Source organism: Xyrauchen texanus, chromosome 32 (genome assembly GCF_025860055.1).
Source record: "Xyrauchen texanus isolate HMW12.3.18 chromosome 32, RBS_HiC_50CHRs, whole genome shotgun sequence".
NCBI lineage: Eukaryota > Metazoa > Chordata > Actinopteri > Cypriniformes > Catostomidae > Xyrauchen > Xyrauchen texanus.
The window spans coordinates 19,032,694-19,054,373 of NC_068307.1; the positions used below are offsets into that span (position 1 = coordinate 19,032,694).

The 21,680-nt window shown below is 39.5% G+C and overlaps 1 protein-coding gene across 1 annotated transcript in view; it reads right to left on the bottom strand.

Annotated features, from left to right (window-relative positions):
- Positions 1-21,680, bottom strand: part of LOC127626268 (arf-GAP with coiled-coil, ANK repeat and PH domain-containing protein 3-like) — a 112,593-nt gene that overhangs the window by 54,542 nt on the left and 36,371 nt on the right. The gene's annotated exons all lie outside the window — the stretch shown is intronic.

Consider the following 21,680-nt stretch of genomic DNA (forward strand, 5'->3'; position numbering starts at 1 on the left):
GTCTGGTGTTTACAGTTGACAAGCATCTTTGCAATTTTTCCATATTAATATAGAACTGATGTGGATACAAATGTGTGCGTGTCTTGTCTAATTTACAACGGCTTCAATGGCTCATCCAATCATATACAGTATATTACTGTTATTAACACAAGTGTTAATAATATCTTTTGATTTGCATCCATAAAATTTGCATCCATAAGTAAAAAAAAACTAACAAAAAAACAAGAGCCTCTCAAAGTATTTTATTCACTGGATTGTCCAAATTTTGTATGTAATATATAAATCATAAAGGTTTAAAGGTCAAGTATGTAATTTCTGCGCTACTAGTGGCAATAAATGGAATTGCAAAAATAGTATTTTTTCAAACAACCTTTTCCAACACCCCTTAGACTCATCATACCTTTTCACACCCTTTGAACAAAATAGGCCATACTAAATAAAAGGTGACAAACATTTAAAGTCGTAATAAATAACACCACAATAACATATACACCTGTCCAGGGTGTTTCCCTGCCTTCAGCCCGAGGCAGCTGGGATAAGCTCCAGCACTAACCATGACCCTACATAGGACAAGCGGCTTTAGATGTACTATAACTTATACACAACAGACAAAAAGCATGGCAGAGGAATTGGGTCGCCTGTTAACATCGCCGAATTGAAGCAGCTGAGTGTGCAGGAGATCCAGCGCATGAGGTAGGATGGTTCTTCTGGTAACTAGTAAGTGTAACAATACAAATTCAGAGTATCTCATGAATTTATCTGGAGCTCGAGCGTAATGAGCTAACCTGTGTGGCAATACCTTGAGTGTAGATTACCAGTTGAGAAGCAACTTGGTAAGTTTGGCATATCAATCAAACCCCAAAAATTCCATCAAAGTCCTCCACCTTGTAAGTACAATGCCAATGTTCACTCTGGTTTTACTCTGTTCTCTGTCTCTGTGTCTTTTAGCAAGTATTTTAATTTAGGTTTTAACATTGGTAGGCAAAAGCTAAATATATTTTTCTCTGTAGACATCTGCCATGGATGTTCATATTCCCCAGGCTGCTGTTACTACAAGCAGCCACAGCCCAAACTCGTGCTATAGGTTGAGCTAGAAAGGGATGGGTGGGTTTGAGTGGGCCGTTCAAAATATAAACATCACTGGATAGTGACTGGGAGACCCTGGGAGAGTGTTAATACTTTTGGGGAAATTAAAATCATGAAAGTCTAACTTATAGTTGCCAATGAACAATAAACTGGGATAGTGTAATGTATTTTGACATAAAAAAATTTTTTTTTCGTACTTCGTAATTTCATACTTCACCTTTAAATTTCCAAAAAGAATAATACCTAATCTATGGAAGCCTAATACTATGGAAGAAGATAAACTTTGTCTCCTGGACGAACGAAAGCACCCTAGATGAACAAAGTCAGTGTTCATTCTATGCGCAGCGTCGTTTTAACATAAGTATGTTGAGGGTAAAGCCACAGAGACAAACCAAGCCCACAATTAGTTTTAACCAATCATCAATGCTCTTCAACTAGCCGATTTGTCCTAGGTCAAACTTTCAGAGATGTGCAGGAACAGGAAAATGTCACCAAACAAACACCTTGGTAGAACAAAAACGCCACTGCATTTCGTCACCATTGTTAGGCGAACAAAAAGAAGCCTATTTGCCCAGTAAGCATAAATTAGCCTTTATCCTCTATAGCGTGAGGACGTACACTCAAGTTTAAAGTACATTCAAAGGCTTTTATTCTGTGTCCAATGGATGTGGCTGGTAGCTCAGGGACATCTCTTATTATGATGTTGACCTCAGTGACCTATAGCTGATCCCGATAAGCCTGTACAAATGTACCCCAAGTCACCAAGTAGTATGACAAGAGGAGTCTGAGCATCATATCACACCATCATTACACCATCTCTCTGTAATGCGAGCATGTTCTGTGATTAAGTTAGGCCTATAAGAACTAATGTACACCAATACTGCATTATATGGCATGACGACATATATCTAATCTTACACCATCTCAAAGCCTTCTTAATCCAGTTTAGATTCCAAGCTAAAAGCTACTGATTTCAGTCATCTCACCACAGTTGGTGCATACTTGAAAAAACACTGTTTGAGACGTCTGAGATTTTTTTGTGAGTCCCTCGCCAGCCCTACACCCCACAGTGAGACGTGCTCTCAGGTCCTCCCACACAACATGCTCTGCTACTTACATTTATCATATTAGCTAACTCAAGCGGGACTGAGAGGAGCCCGGGCAAAAATATGTGCGGCTCTGCATGCACGTATATCTGTTATATTCCCATCTATATGGCTTATTTTATTGTTTTGCTAACACATACAGTCCTATAATTTGCAAGTATCCTAACAGCATGCCTAAAGCAACAATACGATGATAAAATAAATGTGGCAAATACTGCTTTATTACTTCAGTGTCCAGTCTGTATCTCGTCACTGGAAAAAAAAAAGTTATCTTGGTAACACAATGTGTTTCTGGACATATACCATGGTAGTAACATGATATTGTTTGAAGTATCTTGGATATGTAACTTTATTGTCTACAGTTTATATCTACATGTTTTCCATGTTTCAAAGTAACTGGTCTCAGTTATTTACAAAACACTGGAACAAAAAGCACATTATTAACTCATTCATCATTAACACTCTTCACTTTAAAGTTGTAAGCAAATTGTCTGATGCGCAAATTGACAGGAATTGAATGTTTGTAAACAAACGGCTAAAGTCAGATAGTGCAAATAATTGCTTTTGTCATTTCATATCTATGACTGGCCAATACATTGGTGCATCACCTTAACTGTGGCCATTTCATTTAGATGCACAGCCTCTCGTGGCGTATTGCTTTATTTTATGTACGACAGCCTGAGACTATAGTCAGTTCAACCACACATAAGTCTGGAAATAATCAGTAACACCTGTTTTTCAGAACAGAACTTTATTCTGAAATCTGTCCCTGGTAATATGAAAAGTTATTATGTAGTAACACAAGATAAAAAGTGATTAAAAGTCTTCTACTTAGGAACAGATTTTTGGATTGTCTCCCTAAAGAAAAATTTGATTGGCGGTGACGTCAACCTTCAGTTCTTTATGCCATTTCCTTTGCCATGACTCAACACAGTCTCTAACCTTAATGCACCCCTGGCCTCCTCAGGGCACTCAACCATTAGCCCAAAATGCTCACACAAATGCTCCAAAAATATATAAAGGTCAGTTGTCATAGCAACCCCAAAGTGGGGCACAGAGGTCGCAGTGGGGGTCTTTCGCTCTGCTTGTGTGGGGATGCTAACAAGACATATTGTTATGGAGTCATAAGCAATCAATAGACACACACACACACACACACATAGACTCAATGCAAACCCATTTAACTCATCTTTACTGCAGCCAACGTCCTCTGGGACAGGCTGTCAAGCAGTTTTAAAGGTGATATGTGTTTTTCTATGTTAAAATACTTTGTCACAGTTTAATGTGAAAGATAATAATAAGTCATTCTTATGGTGTGTTCACATACAACGTGAAGCGAGTGTTTCGCCGGGCTGCGCAAATGGCACGACACGAACACGCGACATCACTACCTTCGCGTATTTGCGCGAGTTTACATTTTTCAAATGTCACTGATGTACTGATGTAGTAGCAGAAGAAATCTGGAATAATTAATTTAAAAATTGTTGTAGCAGTGTGTGGGCACCCGGAATTGTATGACATGTCATACATGTACAGAAAGAGAGGAAAGAGAGGAAGGTTGGAGGAAAGAGAGCGAGGAAGTTGGACTACCTGGTAAGTTCTGAAAATACGCGCTTTTACTTGATTCCAGCTATTGGTTGTACTTTACTTTGAACCAAGTCGTAGAAGCCCCTCCTCCAATCCTTTTCCGGAAGAGAAGAGGGAATACTCGCGGGTTCTCTTTGCGTTGTATGTGAAAGCACCATGTGGCAGGGCGGAGGGCGGGGCCGGATCTTGATTATACACACCCGGTCCCTTATCAGGCTAATCAAGCCTCCGAGAGGGATAAAGGCTGACTGCGGAGGGTTGTGTGGGAGAGAGAGAGATCGTTTACGGACATGTCCGTCATGTGTGTGTTGTTGTCTTTTGTTTCAGTTTAAAATAAAAATATTATTTATATTATCAAGCCGGTTCTCACCTCCTCATTTCCATCGAACTACGTTACACACCATTAGGCTGACTTCCCTGAAAAGTGTTAACACTGTGACTTTGTGGCATATCAAAATCTAACTCTGTTTGCTTAAGAGTGTTAACCAGCACGACATAGCAACATTAACCAATGGTGTGCTTTTCAGGTGGGTGTATCAGTTTTTTCGACCAATAGCAGATAGGAGGAGTGTTCAGGAAACCTGTTTAAAAACAGTTATTATTTTGCTATTCAGATGTGTGACGATAGTGCCACTGAAACACCTCAGCTTCAAGTCATTTTAAAGACCCCATGAAAATGCTTGACAAGCAATGTTTTCTTTCCTGTGTTGAAATGTTTTTCAAACTGAAACAGGAACTTCGGATTAAACATAGAAAAAGAGTTGTCTCATTTCTGTTAAAAAGCCAAAAGGATTCAGTTCCTTCACAATCATGATTTGCTACTTGCTAGTCAGTAGCAGATGGACATTGTCATTCTAGAAAGCATTTGATTGGTTAAAAATGTGTGTAGAAGATGAGTCAATATTTTTGTTCTCTGTTCCTGAAAAAATAATACCTTTAAATTTCAAATGCAAATAACCTGCCTGGCCAAAAAAAAAAGTTGACATTTAGATTTAAATAATGGTTATGATCTGGGGTTGCTTCAATTGGTCAGGTCTAGGCTCAGCAACGTTATGCCGCAATAAAATTAAGTCAGCTGACTACCTGAATCTACTGAATGAGCAGGTAATCCTATCAATGGATTTCGTCTTCCCTGAAAGAAAGGGCATATTCCAGGAGGACAATGCCAAGATTCATCGTGCTAAATTATGAAAGAGTGGTTCAGGGAGCATAAGGAATAAATTTCACACATTAATTAGCCACCACAGAGCCCCGATCTTAACCCCATTGAAAGTCTTTGGGATGTGCTGGAGAAGACTTTACAGATTGGTTTGAATCTACCGATGTCCACTGTCTAGGGGTGAGGGAGTAATAAAAGAAAGTCAATAACTTCAGCTCAACCGCCAGACCAAGAAATGTGACAGACAAGAGGGTATGAACTCCGTTCTCTCTCTTTTTGGAGCAATTCTTTAGAATTAAGAGCAGCAGGTTCTCTTTTGACTCCTTTTCCTGGTAATTACTGGATTATTACTTTGGTTGCACAATAAATTGCATCTGGGATTTCATTGAAATTGGACTCTTGTAGCCTCTGTGTCTGAGCCATCCCGTTACATTAAGGAAAGGCAAAGAACAATTTAACACATTTTAAATAATAATAATATGTGTGTATATGTATACTTTTTAAACTACCAACCAAAAACTTTTTCGGTTACCAGCTGTCTTTCTTTTCCTCTAACAATGCTCTAAATCAAACAATTCTGTAATTTGGCAACCAAAAACAGCTATTTGGATCCTAAATGTTTCAGTTTAAAAGCCAATGGCTCAATAGTCATGTTTTCAGTCTGGAGCCCTTTTATAAGAGCCAAGATGCAGAGATCAAACTGTGTCTTGGCTTTGGTCTTAGCACTGACGGTTTCTCTCAAGGGAGAGGGAAAGATCAGGGTTACAGTGCCAAACTCCAGTCCTGCTGTCCAAAACATCGCTTAAAGAAGGTGTGGACCAAGAGAGCATCTCTTTGGCTAACCCTAGAGATTTATGCTGCAGGATTGAGCAATACCCAGTAAAAACAATCACAGTGTGCTGTTGAAATGTAAGAACATTTCTATTTTCTTCCAAAGGGTATAATGTCAAAACAGGCTTTCTTGTTTAGCCTTGACTTGTTACCAGACTCCTGACAGAGAGCAGTTCATAATCCACTCAGTCTCTGGACTGCATGTCAAAAGTGATGAGCTGCAAGGATGTCACATTCCCCTGATCTATTGTTAGGAGAACCCTGAGCATCTACGACACAGCTGAGGACAAACTATCCTTGTGAGACGAGTGATAATTAGCCTTTGAATTTGCTGAAAAGCCGGTGGACTTTCAAGTTGCTCAATAGGTGGGCTTCAACACTAAGTCCAGGTTGTGATTCCTAAAATACTCCTGCCAGCTGAGGCAAGCATTAACCATTTGGATGGGCATTACAGGAATAGTTAATACATTTTTTTTTACATTTTTGTCATTATGAAGAACACAAAAGGATTTTAATGAATATTCTGGTCTGTCTGTTCAGAAAACTATTGCAGTTGCTAGGGACAAACTTTAAATGCAAGTCATTTTCCAAATGAGGAAGTGGGGGGGCACTGATGTAATATCATATTTTGGGGTTTCTCACATGTATTTCATTTTAAGCGCCTCTGCGCAGCCTCCCAGCCATCTATAAGATATTCTTAGTCCCATGCGAGGATGTGTATGAGCTTGAATGTGTGCCTGCATCACATGAATCTCTGCTTCCATCGTTCAGGCTGACATTTCCGATCAACCCTTAGGTGAAACACAGAGGCTTGGAGTCGTTCTTGATAAAAGGGCACTGTGGCCATTCCTAGAACACCAGATATTTATATCCTCATACAGCTCAGGACAAGAAGATCTAAAGGCAAAAATGTATGTTGAGTTAATGTGCAAATGTAAAATGTAAAATGATGTAAAATATGCACAAAATGAACTGGATCAACTTTTTCCACCTCTGCAACAATCTTTCTTAAAGGAATATTCTTTGTTCAATACAAGTTTAGCTCAAACAACAGCATTATTGGCATAATGTTGATTATAACAAAAAATCATTTTGAATCATCCCTTCTTTTCTTCAAAAAACCCCCAAAATCTGGGTTACAGTGAGGCAGTTACAATGAAAGTGAATGGAGGCCAATTTTTGGAGGGTTTAAAAGGCAGAAATGTGAAGCTTATACTTTTATAAAAGCACTTGCATTAATTCTTTGGTTAGAGCTCATGTGTTATTTAAGCTGTAAAGTTGTTTAAATCGTCATTTTAGGGTTTGTTGACATTACATCTTCATGGCAATGAAGTTGTAAAATTGGCTATAACTTCACACAGAAAAGGTTTATAAGTGATTTTATCACACTAAAATCATGTTAATACACATATTGTTTATGTCTTGTGGTTGTATTTTTGAAACAGTGAGTATTTTGATGTTTATGGATTGGCCCCATTCACTTCCATTGTAAGTGCCTCACTGGAACCCAGATTTGGAATTTTCTTTTAAAGAAAAGGAGGGGCAAGTCAAAATTATTTTTGTGGTAATCAATATTATGCCAAAAATGCTGTTAATTGAGCTTCATTGATACTGAACCCAGAATATTCCTTTAACTGCCAAATCTTTTTACTTTCTTAATAACGTCACTAGTCTTACTGGGCATGATTCATGTTATTCTAAAGAATAAATTATTTTTTCCATGACCTGTCATCAAAAGGTACTTTATCTCTGAAACAATCATTCTTAACTGCTGACTTAACTAATGCGATGTGGATGGGGAAATAATACCCAACAAGTTGCACAATTTATGGGTTTTATACATTTACAGGGACCTCAGTCTTTAAATGGTTTACAGTTATCTGTGCATATTTAGCTGGGACAGGAGAAAGTATTTTAACACTGAAAATATTACACACTTTATCTTTATAAAGCAAAATTCATGAGATACAACAGTTAACTGTAGTTACTGCTGTAAAAAAACATGATCAATTTTAGTAAAAATAAAAAAATTTGCTATTCGCCTTTATTTTTGAACATAACAAAGTTTTGTCCCTTTTCCTTGTCAGTGTAATTTATACCGTCGGGACTGTCTAGACATTTGAAATGTTTTAATTCCTCCTTTAAACTAGACAATTCACTGAAGAAGATTTAAAATGGGCGAAGCCCTGTTGATGTGCACACACTCTAGAAATACACTTGCGTGAGTGGTTCTGTGATGCACGCTCCACATTCAGGCGAAAACCAGGCATAAACTGCATCACGCAAATGTGCATTTCAGATGAGAAGCGTATTTAATGTGTATAAAGCGCCAAACGCGAAATTAATATAATTACATTTGCTTCAGCAGCCTGAAATTTCGCTTGAAATTTTTTTTAATACAGGAACCCTGCATGAAAATTGAGAGTGGCAACTGTAAAAATCTCCTCTCTAGTTGAGTTTATGTCCTGTAGTTTCATTCTGGAATTTCCTTGCTTGGCTGTATTTCACAGTCAGTTAAAAAGATGTTACTCTTGGGCTTTATGAATTGCTGTGAGAGAATTTGCAAACTTTATTTGCTGACCTATTTAAAGGACAGGATTTGGATAAGTGAATAAAAAAACCAAACAGATTTTCACGTTTTTAAATGCGTTTGCCATGATGCTAGGATCCCTCCTTCAATTCAAGTCAATGGGAATTTTACCTGTTTCATTGTACACCTGTTAAAAATTGCAATTGTCTGAAAAACGATTGTTTGATCACTTAGATAAGTAATAGCCCACCACACCTCAAAAAACCGCAAGATTTGAAGTATCATTCATAGAACAAACGGTGTGTGAAGAGTTAGTTTACACTTTTCTCTCAATATGATAAAATTGTTGTCAAAGTTTTATTGTGGAGTTTATTGATGTGTTATTAAAACGTGAACTGACCACCCTTAAATGGACGTTGTTGCTAGTTCATTACAAAAAATGAATGTGAATGACATTTAAGTCATGTTACTGCTTGTTTTTCTTGTGTATTCATTCATTTCACATTTAACTAACAGGCATCAAACAACTTTCATTTCTCATTTAATCTGCTGAAATCAGACAGATCCTTTGATTCACTCAATTTGAATGATCCTGTTTCTCTTCGAACAAACAAAAGCCCACTGTGAGCTCCTTCCACAGTCACATGATGCACAGCCAAGCACAGCTGCAATATAGCTATAGATCTTCTATATGGGGATGCACTGAGATGTGTGGAATTATAAAGACACCTGCAAGTCGACTAAAATGCTATGTTGTCCTCGAACTCCCAGCACAGCTAAGCACATTCTCTGAGCTGTGTCCATTCACAAAGCCCGGACTGTTAGCAAACAAACTCAACAGGCCAACACAGGGGCCGTTTTCATCTGATGAATGACTGGGGCCTTCAGGCCCAATAGCAAACGGATCACTGAATATCAATCTGTGTTCACATGTGTCCGCTTGACTTTATAAGGAACCAAAACAACTCATGTAAGACACTTTATCAAGGAAACAGAAAGAACAGAGGGTCCTTATGAATTGGAGGGGATAAACAAATTTGCTTGGTTTCACAACAAGAAGGAAGATTGGTTTGTTCAGCTGCTGTGCACAATGCTCTCGGCAAAATGAAAGATTTTACGTTTGTATGTTTGACTCAATTCAAGTCAAGTACTGAAGCTCTTAGGACATTTAAAAGACTTGAACACTGTTCACAGACAAATATTTTGCTTAATACTAAGCACATTTTTGTTAAAAAATGAAAATGTGTGAAATAAAATAAAATAAATAAATAAACCCCAATTGACTTCAACCATGCAAACATTAAGAAGCTTAAATTCAGTTCTTGCATTCAGCACACTATACTCTTTGTTATTTAAAAACAGAGCCTGTGCCATGTGCAGTTGTTATTGAAATGGTCATTACAGCTTAGCTTGGCACTGCTTCTGTTTTTCCTGTCAAATCACCAATAACTTCAGTATGTCAAATGCAATGATTCCATTCAAAATATATGACAGTTTTTATTTTACCATTGACTTGATGTCCAGACAGTGTTGACAACTGGCTAACATTTGACAATTCATTTGAAAATAAAATAATCTACCGTAATTTCCGGAATATTGAGTGCACCTGAATATAAGCCGCACCCACTGATTTTTAAATAAAATATTATTTTGAACATAAATAAGCCGCACCTGTCTATAAGCCACAGGTGCCTACCGGTACATTGAAAAAATGAACTTTACTCAGGCTTTAACGAAACACGGCTTGTAACAAAAATAAATAGGCTTTAACGAAACACGGTGTGGCAGCGGGGGCGTGGTCAAGTAAGCATGGGGAGAGCGGCATAAAAAGGCAGCAGCCACAGAGCTGAGAAAGTGACACACGTCAGTCTAGTGTTGGCGCATAGAAGGATTGAGAAACGTTATAAAATTGATTGTAAACATTGCTGTGGCCATTAAAAGCCTTACCTGGAACATCAAGTGCCCTGCTGAAAACTGTCACACTGGTGCCCGTGTGAGAGTTTTCCCAAGAAGGACACGTGAAGCAGGGCACTTGAAATTAGACACCGGTGTTAGACATAATTTAGCGCAGGTGTAAGCGCCCTTACAGCTTTTCTCTCCCGGACAGGCGCTTGACCACGCCCCCGCTGCCACACACGGCTTGTAATAAAACATTTGCAGTAAACAGTAGCCTACCAAGAAAGTCATTGGTCACTATCTTCCTCGTCCTGTGCACTGAAACCACTGAAGTCATCTCCTTCGGTGTCGGAGTTGAATAGCCTCAGATTTAGTTGTCCTAAAGAGTCAATTCCTCACGCTGCTGTTTCCAACGTCTTATCATCGACTCATTAAGACCAAGCTCCCGTGCAGCAGCTCTATTTCCTATTCCAACAGCCAGATCAATCGCCTTCAACTTGAAAGCAGCATCATATGCGTTTCTCCATGTCTTTGCCATGGTGAGGGTGACAAAATTACTACCGTAATCAGAATGATGGGAAGTTTGAGCCTTCGATTTAATCTAAACAGTAAACAAAAAAGTTGTTTTGACCTTAACCCGTTCGGCAATTTCAATTGGTCTAATGAAAGCTTCACGCCGCCAAAAAACTGAGCACGTCACAGAATGTTTTTTTTATTTTCTTTTATATATATATAAAATTTGAAAGCGGGAAAAATCCATATATTAGCCGCGTCATTGTATAAGCCGCGAGGTTCAAAGGGTGGGAAAAAAGTTGCGGCTTATAGTCCGGAAATTACGGTATATGAAAGACGATAACAATACAAAGAAATCAAAAGATAATAAGATTATATCAACCCATCTCAAGAAACTCATCTCTAAACTCAAGTCTTTCAAAGGCTGGAGAAACATGTATCACAAAAGAGTAAAAAGATTTTTACATTCTAAAGAAAAATGTGAGTGGTGCTTGTGCATGCAAAATTGAAATTTTTTGTAATCTGTGTGTAATCTAAAGTGGTTTGTTTTAGCACATAGCTATGGAGCTGCTAGGGTGTTCTTTTACACAACATTTAAAAAAGACAAATTATTGTTTTAGTCTGACCGAAATCAAACTTTAAAGTGAATGGCACTGCACTATGACACCACACATTGCATAAGATCAAGGCATCTGAGGGCGGCCATGTAGACTCACAGGCATTAACCTCCACACGTCAATGCAGTTCATTAGATCACCCTGGTATTACAACGCCTTTCATATCAAAGAGCAGTATCAGGAGATAATGACAAGGATCTCACCCTCCAAACCCACAGAGCGTGGGAGACTCCCAGATCACGGTGCTGTACGTCAACCATAATGTTAACACTGATGTATCATACTGTTTATTACCCCTTTCACTGGGCTGCACTGGGAGAAGCATGTTAATGGCATTATAATGACTTTCAGATGGTGTAGAGGAAGAGGAGGAAGAACTTTAAGCTGCAATGGATAACAGGATCAGGTGCCGCCCATCAGCTGTAGAACATCTGTTAGTAAGGGTGTGCAGTCATAGTTTCTAATGGAGCAAGCTGTCCCCATTCCCCAAGTCAAGGAACATGGGAATATGGGGCACAAAAGCTGGTGAAAATCTAGTTTGGAAGAAACCAAATTGCCAGAGAATCCGATCTCTGTTGAGCAATATCCTCCTTATTCCAAAAGTTTTAAGGGGTCACTATTGTGAGAAATTAGTGCAATCAGTCAATTAAGAATTTTTATCGAATTAATTATCTACACGATTAATCACAATTAATTGCATTTAAAAACATTTGGGGAGAAAAGTCCACAGTCCACAGAAACCCCTTTTGCAGAAAAGTTTGTCTATTTATCCAAGGTAGATTTAGGGAACGTTCACACAGAACACATTCTTGTATCCCATCTGTTGGTCAGTGTACACATGCAAGATGGACGTTTTTCAACATGATCACATGGGAAATCGAGCAAAAGTTCATGTACCATCAGATGTTTTTGCATTAACTGAAGTGTGATTACATTTCCTTCTAGTGCTACTGATAGCATGTTGTGCAAGCAACCCCCTAGACACTGGTTCCGGCCCAGGTGGAACCAGAAGTATTTGTGTTCACATAAACACTGAGCTCGATTCGAAGGTTGCATTTTCGCTCTATAATTACTTTTTTACTCCACTGATGGTTAGGTTTAGGGTTGGGATTTGGGTTAGTAGTAGGGGTGCACAATTATAGCAAAAATCATAATTGTCGATTATTGCCCTTGATATTGTAATCGTGATTATTAATGACGATTCAAATATAAAATTACCGTGACGTCACAAAGTAAGCAACCGTGTTGTTCTTCAGAGTAACAGATTTCAATTGTGGATATGAGCTGCGCTCCAGTTTCTTTTAAGCATCTTTTAAGCATTATGATGTATTGTATTTTATCTTGTAATAATGTTTGTTAAGGTAAGGCAAGTAAAAAATATTTTAAATGGATATCTATGGTATAGAATAAATGTAATTATTTCTAAATTAATGCTTAAATTATTAGTCCACGTACAGTAAATAATATGGCATATTCAATATTTAAACTTATTAACAGCTGATTTAAATCGACCAAGTTACTGCATTCAGTAAGCCCTTTGGTGGTGAGACAGGGGACCATTCATCCCATTAGATCTTCAATGGTGATCTCGTTCATGTAAGATCATCGTTAGATCATTTTTGGCCTCTGTAGTTGCATTTTGTAAATTAAAAACAGTAGTTTGCTATGTGTTTGTGTGATTAACTTTGAAAATGTTAAATCTACCAATACCAGCTGCTGGCAAATGGGTCTTATTAGAGCAGACGCGATAGCAATGACAGTGATTCCTGAAATATGTTATTCATGCCATATTCTTTATATTGGTTACACCTCCAAAACTCACTTAGAACAGTTAAGCTGAATTACTTTATTGCTATTTTGTACAAATCAAATTCACATTGGCCTACTTATTAACATGACAAAACAAAACTATTATTACATTTTTAATCAATTGTACACAGAAATCGAGCAAAAACATAAAGCAAGCATATTAATCTAAGCTGCTCTGATTGGTCATTGCTGTTTCATTGCTCAACGGACATGTTAGTTATTGGTTAGAATACTCAACCGCTGCAAAAACACATTGTAAATACAAACATATAACAATAGTTCACCCAAAAATGAAAATTCTCAAATGTTTAACTCATCCTCATGTCATCCTAGATGTGTATGACTTTCTTTCTTTAGGAGAACACAAATTAAGATTTTTAGAAGAATTTTTCAGATCTGTTGGTCCTCACAATGTAAGTGAATGGTGACCAGACATTTCAAGCTCAAACACAAGCCCTGGCAGTGATATGGACACAAAAACATGAAGGTGGTACATTAAACTTGAATTGGTATGATGGTTGATGGAATTTTCCTATGGGTCAAGGGGCATGATTAATTGCATTCATTTTTAATTACATTATTGTCTTTATAGTTAATTGCCATAAATGAACATGTTAAATTGACAGCTTTAAGAGACATACTACCCTCTTGCTTCTGGAATAAGATTAAAACAGGAGAATTGCCAGTTGAGAAAGTGACAGAACCCTGAGGGGTTTTACTAAATGGTTCCCCCAGGAGTGGACAGTTTGCTTGAGCGACAGTTTAGAGAAAAAAAAAAACAACCCTTAGTGCTAAGACCTCATTTGTGGTGATAGAAAAACAAGTACTAAAAGTGTTGGCCAAGTTAGGTTTACTTTGGCCCCAATTTTTCCACTGCAAACTGTAGGGGAGCAAATGGCACCTTTTCCCTAAGCAAGCTAAAAACCTACGCCAAGTGTTAGGCAACATTTTGAAACTTTGAAAAATCATGCAAAGAATGCATGATTTGTTCTGCAGCAAACACACAATGTTTATGCAGCACCATGGTTTTACTGCTTTGTGACCATTCATTCTGTTTCTAAGTAATAAAAAAAATATTTCAGCATTTCTACATAGGTGCAGCATATCAAACATGTTAAACAAACAAGCTTGTTCAATCTGCTAAGGTTTGATTTACCTAATACAACGACTGTTAGTGAAATCTCACAGTAATGTAAAGATTCGCTGACCCTAATAATTAACTTTCAGGAGTGAATTCCTCTTAAATGATTACTTCAGGAAAGAGCTTACAATGGTCGATCCATGTAGTAGTAGAAGAGAGGTCAACACTGTGACTGAACTCATTGCATGACATGTTGTTTTAAAAAATTACTAATAATGCAAATAGACTGGCAAACTCCTATTTATAGAAATGTAGCAAACATTTTTTGAGATTAAAATTCTATTAAATTCTCCAGACTGAAAACTTCTCCTCAATACTGGATCCTTTAGATTAGGCATTTAGATCATCAGAGGCATTAGGACTCATTCTCTGTCTGGTGCTAACACCCTGCTGCTATCCAAACAGGAATTACAGAACAGATTCCGAAGGCTGGACTCATCACTCCATCCAATGCTAATGGAGTCGGTCACAGCATCATCTGTAGGGTGAATAATCAAGCTACTCTACTGATATCTCTTATAACAACTACTGCCTTACATGAGAATCGCTTTTCAAGAGGATGTTGGGAAACTGTGTTTCATCTGGCTTGTACTAGCAACCATAGTCTGGGACTATGTGAGATTGAACTGAAAACAGGCATGTTTTCAGCCACTGAAAACATTAACATGTCATATCATATCTGATAAAGCCGCAACATCGGTAGAAGTTTTCAAGCCACTTGAAACCTAATGTGCAATTTTATTTTCAATTGCTTGCTTTAGTTCGGCAGATGTGGAGCACCACAAACCAATAATAACACCGATCATAAGTCATGAATATTTTTTAAATGCCATTTATGGTGATTAACAAAGTATGACCGATCAACATGGCGTCAAAATGCATGGAAATCATGGAGCTCTCAGGCCCACCCATGCCGCATGTTAACCAGCCAGACGTTTTGAACGACTGTGGTTTGACTTCTCTCCAGAAACCTCAAATATCTCAAAATCTCTCTCAGGGAGACAGTGTTTCCTCTATATGCATACAGCAGCGGCGCACTGCGGAAAGCAAGGAAAGAGCAATGCTTTGGTTCTCCCTCCATTGAAAATTTTTCAGCTGTCGCCCAAGCAAAATGATAATGATAATCTCGAGTTTGTCGCTTTATACATGCTAAATATGCTTCTCATCTGAAACGCGATATTTTCGCGGTAAGATCAAAGCCTGCTTTTCATGCGAGTTCACAGAACAATGTTCTAATCTGCTCTGTATCTCTGGAGTGCACCCATCGGGCGCACGGGCTTCCCTTGACATTGCGCCGCAGACAACAAAACTTATCTGATGCATTTGAATTCTAATGAGAATTTTCTAGAATAGCTCTCTATGGCCGTTCATGTCGAGTACGACAAACTGCTTCCCGTTTTGAGCGTCTCTCTTCCAGAAATGACTTGTAGGCCTCCTGAGAGTCCCTGCGGCCGTTGTTAATTGCTGTGCGCCATTTGGTTCTGTCATTTGCAAGTGCCTCCCAGTTGTCCAGGTTGATGGAGAAAGCCTGAAGATCCCTCTTAATGACGTCTTTAAAACGTAGATGTGTGCGGGGGGCATTTGCCAGCTCGCCATAAAGCAAGATTTTTGGAAGGCGAAAGTCATTCATTCGATATATATGCCCAGTCCAGCGGAGGTGGCGTTCACGGAGGATGGTGTACAGGTCACTGGAACCAGTTCTCTCAAGTATGACAGAGTTTGGCACATGATCCTTCCAGCATACACCCAGTATGGAACGAAGGCAGCGAAAATGGAAGGCGTTGAGGCGATGTTCGTGCCTCCTGTATGTTGTCCATGTCTCACTTGCATATAGTAAGGTGCTCAATACACATGCATGGTACACACGAACTTTGAGGAGCAATGAGAGGTTCTTATTGTGCCAGACACGCTTGCTCAGTTTTCCAAACGTTGATGATGCCTTCCCAATGCGCATGTCAAGCTCTGCGTCAAGGTTATTGTTGTTTGATACGGTGGAACCCAGGTAGGTGAATTTGTCTACCACAGATAGACATGTGTTGTTAATGTATACTGTAGGGTTTAGGGTTGCAGGTTGGGCAAGAATAACTGTCTTTTTAAGACTAATCTGCAAACCAAAATCTAGACATGCAGCAGCAAAAGATGAGCAGAGTAGTTGTAGATCTGCCTCTGAGTGGGCAACAAAGGCAGCATCATCAGCATAAAGCAACTCACGTACCAGAACATGGCGCACTTTAGTCTTCGCCCGCAGTCTGGCCACATTGAAAAGTTTTCCTGAGCTACGGGTATGTAGAAGAATACCCGAGTCACCAGGGAAGGCACGGCGTAGTAGTGCAGAGAAGAAAATTCCGAAGAGGGTAGGAGCAAGGACACATCCCTGCTTTACCCCACACCTTATCTGGAACTCAGACTGAGTTCCTTCAGACTGTACAGTTGCCTTCATGCCCTCATGAAACTCAATGATCACCTTCAGTAACTTTGGAGGGCAGCCAAGTCTTTGTAAAATGAGGAAAAGTCCAGATCGACTAACGTAGTCAAAGGCCTTGGTCAAGTCTACAAACACCAAGAACAGAGGTTTATGCTGTTCTATACACTTTTCCTGTAGTTGACGGACACAGAAAACCATGTCTGCTATGGAGCGGCCAGTACGAAACCCACGTCAGCTCCAGGAGACTTGTTATTTTTTAGTGCCTTAATTGCAGATTTGACTTCCTCGATGGTAATGTCTGCATCCAGATCAGACATAGGGGGGAGCTCAGGAATAGCAGCAGTTATTGCCAATGTATTGGCTGTGACAGGCTGAGCATAGAGAAGGCTGTAGTGCTCTGCCCATCTCGCCAATTGAGATTCCACATCGGTCAGGAGTTCGGCTGATAGGGAACGGAGTGGAGAGGATTTTTTAGGGACTGGGCCCAAGGATTCTTTCAGACCTTCAAAGACACCTCAGATGTTTCCAATGGACGCACTTAACTCAATACGTTCGCACAATGTGCTCCAGTAAGCCTGCATGGCTGTGCGAGTGACCCTTTGGACATTGCGGCATGCCTGCTTCAATGCTGCCCTATTTGAGCGAGTGTTATGCTGCAGATAGGACAGTCTTGCTGAACGCTTAGCGTCAATTGCAGGTAGGAGCAGGCTGGCATGGGTTTTGAACCAGTCAGGCTGTGATCTGGATCGCTTTCCAAAGATGGAAAATGCAGCCTTTGTGGTAACAGAGTGGAAGTGCTGCCAGGCAGCCGTGATATCTTCATGAGGAGGTGAAGAGTCAAAGCTGGAAGCAAGTAGTTCCTGGAACGCATACTGCGACGCAGGAACATAGGTTGCAGAAATATCCAGACGAGGAGTAGGCTTGGGCCTTGCGTAATGAAACTTGCTTGGGACCATCCTTAATTTACAACGTAGAAGGGCATGATCAGTGTCACAATCTGCTGAGTGCAGTGATCGGCAGTGTGTTACTTCCTTCAAATGCTCACGCTTCACCAGTACATGGTGAATACCACTATGGAAGTGCTAGAATAGCACTATGGAAGAAATCAAACGTCTCAAATAGTAGACAGCAAAGAGCAACACTTTGCTATGTGCCAAAATAAAGGGTTTTTGAAATTACACATCGTCGTTGTTATAAAAATGTATGGTTTTGCAAACTTCGAGAAAATAGGTCGACTTTATCTGTTCAAAGCTTCTTCAGAACAGGATTATGAACAAACAGGCATACTTCATAAAGGTAAGCCTTCAACACAACACATTCCTGTGCTGCAGCCAAGCAGCAGAAATCCACTGTCTGCACAAAGATGAGCGCACAACTCAGGCCCTAAAGTATGTCTGAAAGAATGCACACATCAAGTGTTGGGCCTTAAAGGAACAGTTCACCTTTAAATTCTGCCATTATTTTCTCACCCTCATGTAGTTTCAAACATGTTTAACTTTCTTTTAAAGAAAAATATAAATATTTTTATAAATATCCTAGTCACACTTTTCCATATTGTGACAGTAAATCACAATATGGAAATATTGACAAATAATATTTGACAATATATAACATATTGACAATGACAAATAATCCAGACCGTTTTTTTGGACTGGATCAATCGATTCATTGAAATGATCCAATTCAAAAGAACTTTTGAATTGGATCATTTCAATGAATCGATTGATCCAGTCCAAAAAAACAGTCTGGATTATTTGTCATTGCTACACTGGTCAGAAACATGCAAAGGAGAACAAGGGTGGGTGTTAGGATTTGCAGGGAATATTGACAACAATTTCAGTGTGTTCCTCACATAAAGCAATCATATGACTTCAGAAGACTTGGAATATAACGTCATATAGACCACTTTTATGAAATTATTATGGTGCTTTTTTTTGTCATTTTGGTGCTTGACATTCCACACTCATTTTATCATTTTGTAGAAAAGATCAAAAAGAGTGGCCAGTATATTCTCCCCAAATTCACATTTTTTGTTCCATGGAAGAATGAACGTCATATGGGTTTGGAATTACATGAGAGTGAGTAAATAATGAATGAATTTCCTATATTTTTGGTGAACTATTTTCTTTTAATCCTGAGAAACTGTAATTGCTCTGAGCCTTGGAATACATGTCCGGTCCACCCAAGACTAGAAAAGAGCCCTTAGCATAGCTTCTTTTCCACAAGAACAATTCCTCCAAAAACAAAAGAAATTTTTTGCAGCTCATTGGCAGTAGACGCAGCATTGGAAGGCTCTCGGGATAGAAACATGCAACCCACAGGAAGCTCAGAGGAGCACTGGCCAGCGTTTGACTGACTTTCTGACTGGATAGTGCCAGAACTGTGGAGCGAGGAGCTAATTCTCGTAGCGGGGTGTTTTGTTTGGCACAGGGACCTGGAGCAAACAGATATGCCTTGACACGTTGCCCTGAGAGGAAGTCATCTTCATCACTGCCCAAGAGAATCAAAGAGAGAAAAAGAAAAATGATCTCGATCTGGTGAACTAGTAGTAGTAGGCTAATATGTAGAGAGCAAGGTAGCTGAAGGCTAATAATATGATGTATACAGCATGTGATATAGGCTATACAAGGACCACTCTATATTAGCTGTCTTTAACTACTATGTACTTGAGCATTTAATACAATGCACTCATTATGTACAAACGTGTTGCAGCATTGTACTTACATTTAAAGTACCTGCATTTAATTACATCTGTAGTTACACAGTTAACCTTACCCCTAACCGCTACCCCTAACACTACCCCAACTTCTAAACCTACACTTACATCAACCTCAGTAGTAGCAAATGTACATTTTCTGAGAATAAAAACTTTGTAATGTAATTATATAATGTTAGTACATAGTAGTTAAAAACACCTAATATAAAGTGGGACCTATCACAATTTAATTATAGCAATTCAGATGTAAAGGTAAATGCCAAATAATAATAATAATAATAGTATACACAATAGTTACTCAAAATGTAAATATAAAATATATATTTATTTGAAAGCAGAAATTGTACATAATCCATTGACAAGTATGTTGGTAGATTTGGAAATTGACACAAGGGAGACCATGCACATCTCCAAATGGCCAAATATTGACAGATTACTTGGCCTGGCTGAGGTATCTTTATTGATTTATCAAAAACGTATTTTGCCATGTTGCAATGGAAATACTTGAAAGGAAGGGGTGGATCATATTCTTCGAGTCCGAAACGAGAAGTGGAGAAGAGTACAGTTTATCTTTCTGTGAAGGTTTACACATTTTGAGGATGGTCTATCCTTTAAGAAAGAAGACATAAACCTGACATGACAGTGTGTACATGCATTACTAAGATGTACATCTGCACCGATCAGCCACAACATTAAAACAACCTGCCTAATACTGTGTGGGTCCCCCTCGTACCGCTAAAACAGCGCCAACATTAAGATGATATTCTTCTCAGCATAATAGTACAGAGTCTTTATCTGAGTTACCGTAGACATTGTCAGTTTGAACCAGTCTGGCCATTCTCTATTGACCTCTCATCAACAAAGTGTTTCCATCCACAGATCTGCCACTTACTGGATGTTTTTTGTCTTTGGCATAATTCGGAGTACATTCTAGAGACTGTTGTGGATGAAAATCCTAGGAGGTCAGCAGTTAAAGAAATACTCAAACCATACGATCTAGCACCAACAATCATGCCATCGTCCAAATCACTGAGATAAAATGTTTTCCCCATTCTGATGATTGATTTGAACATTAACTGAAGCTTCTGACCTGTATCTGCATGATTTTATGCACTGCTGCCACAGAATTGGCTGATTAGATAATTGCATGGATGATTGTTGGTGCCAGATGGACTGGTTTGAGTATCTTTGAGTATCTGGTTTGAGGATTTTCCACACACAACAGTCTCTAGAATTTACTCAGAATGATGCCAAAAACATCCAGTGAGGGGCAGTTCTGAGTCAGGAACGCCTTGTTGATGAGAGAGGTCAACAGAGAATGGCCAGACTGGTTCGAACTGACAAAGTCTACCGTAACTTAGATAACCGCTCTGTGCAATTGTGGTGAGAACAATAGCATCTCATAGAATGCTATTCTGAGATGCAGGTTGGCTCTTAGTTGGTGGCATGAGTGGGACCTACACAATAATAGGCAGGTGGTTGTAACCCGCACAAGAAGAGACAGTCGCAATGTTGAATACAAAACAGCTTTATTAAACACAAAGCGTGCAAAGTACAAAAAAAGGGCAAATCCAGTGAAGAGAATGGTCGAGGTAAGCGTAGGGTCGAGAGCCGGGGAATCAGGATATAACAAAAGGGCAAATCTACAAATAGAGTGGTCAAGGAAAGCAAGGGGTCAAAGCCGGGGTAATCAGAATAAGAATGATGAGACTAGTGGGAGCAAAAGACAGGGGAACAAGGGGAGCTGGCAAGCTAAGAGGAAGACAAGAGGAGTTCAAAACTAGATGAGACTAGTGGGGGGCAAAGACACGGAAAACTAAATACAATAACCAACAAGCGGGAGACGAGTGTGCTGTGATATTTATAGAGACGAGTGCAGGTGTAAACAATGACAGGTGATAGGGACGAGTGCAGGTGTATACAATGAACAGGAGTGCAGATGACGCGAGTGCAGGTGTACATAATGTTCTGCCGATTGGGAGTGGGCATGTGAGCCCGAGGGGGGAGATAGTGTACGAGCATGTGAGCTCAGAGGAGCAAAACGAGCGCAAGCTCGAAGCGAGCAAAACGAGCTGGAAGCCCGAGGAGCAAACGAGCGAGGAAGCTCGAGGGAGCAAACGAGCGCGCGAGCTCGAGGAGCAAAACGAGCGCGCGAGCTCGAGGGGCAAACGAGCGTGCAAGCTCGAGGGAGCAAATGAGCGTGCGAGCTCGAGGGAGCAAAACGAGCATGCGAGCTCGAGGGCGGAACGAGCTGGAAGCTCGAG